Source organism: Chrysochloris asiatica, unplaced genomic scaffold, assembly GCF_000296735.1.
Source record: "Chrysochloris asiatica unplaced genomic scaffold, ChrAsi1.0 scaffold00070, whole genome shotgun sequence".
NCBI classification, from domain to species: Eukaryota; Metazoa; Chordata; class Mammalia; order Afrosoricida; family Chrysochloridae; genus Chrysochloris; species Chrysochloris asiatica.
The window spans coordinates 6,622,397-6,624,727 of NW_006408588.1; positions in this window are offsets into that span (position 1 = coordinate 6,622,397).

A 2,331-nucleotide genomic window follows, 5' to 3' on the forward strand; every position below is an offset into this window, starting at 1 on the left:
GGCTATTGTAAATTGTTCTGATGTAGCATTGTAGGACAAGCGTTCAACTGCAAGGTCAGTTTGAACCACATGGTCAATGGTTCAAACACACGGCATCTCCTCGAAAACCCTATACAGGGTCTTTCTAATTTGGAACTGACTCAACAGCACTTAAAAACAAACAATAAATTGTAAATGATATTGAGTTCCTGATTTCTTTTTCAGATCTCTCTATTAGTGTAAAGGAATCTGACTTTGGTATGTTGATAATGTACTTTGTCACTTTGCAAAATATTTCAATGAATTCCAATACATTTTTTAATTGAGTCTTTGGAATTATCTAATGTAAGGGATCATATTAACAACAAACAGAGCTTTACTTCTTCTTTGCCAATCTGGATGTCTTTAATTTCCCTTTCTTGAGTTATCACTTCAGCTAAGCCTTTCAACACGATAATGAATAGCGGTGTTGATAAAGGCAGTCCTTATTTTGGTTCCTGTCACAAGTAGAATGCTTCCCATTTCTCTCAAATGAGAGCAATTATGGCTGTTGGATTTGCATATATATCCTTAATTAAGTGGAGGAATTTAACTTCTATGCCTATTTTGTTTTGTGTTTTTATCAGGAATGGATGTTGGATTTTTTCAAATGTTTTGCTGTATCAATCAATTGATACGATTATGTGTTCTCCTTTGTTTTACTATGTGGTGGGTAATGTGGATGAACCATATCTGCACTTGCACACCTGATATGACTCCTATTTGGTCATGATCTATTTTTTTGGAAATGTTGTTAGATTCTATTGGCTCTAATTTTATTGAGAAATTATGCATCTATATTCATTAGGGATGTTGTTCTATAATTTTCTTTAAAAGTGATAGCTTTGTCTGGTCATGCTCACTTCATAAGACATATTTGAGACTTTTCCATTCTTTCCCATGTCCTGGAATAATTAGAGTAGAATTAATGTCAGCTCTTCACCGAAAATTTGGTGGACTTCACCAGTACATCCATCTGTCCCATACTTTGATTTCTTAACTGTTATTTCAATGGGCATTGATTGTGGATCAAGGTAAAAAATGAAATCCTTGATATCCTCGACATTTTCTACATTTATTATGTTGTTTATTGGTCCAGTTGTGAGGATTTTTGTTTTATTTGTATTGAGGTGTAATTCATATAGACTACTATAGTTTTAATCTTCATCAGTAAATGTTTGAAGTTCTGCTCCCTTTCAGCAAGCAAGCTTATGTCATATCTCAGGTTGTTACCTAGTCTTCCTCTAATCCTGATGCCATGTTATTCTTTATATAGGCCGGCTTCTCAAATTATTTGCTCAATAAAGATATTAAATAAGTATGGTGAAAAGATGCAACCCTGAGGCACACATTTCCTGATTTAAAAACCAAACAGCATCCCCTTTTCTGACTGTTCAAATGACTGCTTCTTGATCTATGTACAGTTTCCATATGATCACAGCTGAGTGTTCTGCAAATTCCATTCATTATATTATTTATAATTTGTCTTGATCGACACAGTTAACTGTCTTTCCATAGTAAATAAAACACGGATAAAAATATTTCTGGTATTCTCTGCTTTCAGCTAAGATCTACCTGACATCAATAATGGCATACCATTATCCAAGCCCTCTTCTGAAGATTGATTGAATTTTTAGCAATTCTCTGTCAAGAACCATTTTTGAATTATTTTTAGCAAAACTTTATTTGCTTGTGATATTAAAGATACTTTATCAATTTTAGTATTTTGTTGGATCGCCTTTCTTTGGAATGTGTACAAATATGAGTCTCTCTCAATTTGTAGGCCAGATAGCTGTCTTTAAAATTTCTTGGCATAGATGAATAAGTGCTTATAGCATTGCATCTGCTTGTTGAAAAATCTCAGTTTTCATTCTATCAATTCCTGGAATCTTGTTTTTAACCAATGCATTCAGTACACCTAGGGCTCTTTGCTTTAATATTACTGTTTCTTGATCACGTGCTACCTCCTGTAATGGCTGAACATTGATCAAATATTATTTTTTGCACTGTGACTGTGTATTCCTTTCATCTTCTTTTGATGCTTCCTGCAACAACATTTTGGTCCATAATATCCTTCAGTATTGAAACTCCAAGCCTGGGGTTTTGTTTCAGTTCTTTCATCTTAAGAAATGCTGAGTGTGTTCTTCCTTTTTGGTTTTCTAACTCCAGATCTTTGCACATTTCCTTATAGTACTTTACTTGTGTTATCAAACTACCCTTTGAAACCTTCAGTTTCACTCTTTCACTTCAACATTTCGTCTGTCCACTATTAACTATACTACAGTCGTGAGAAATTTTCAGTCTTTTTTGATA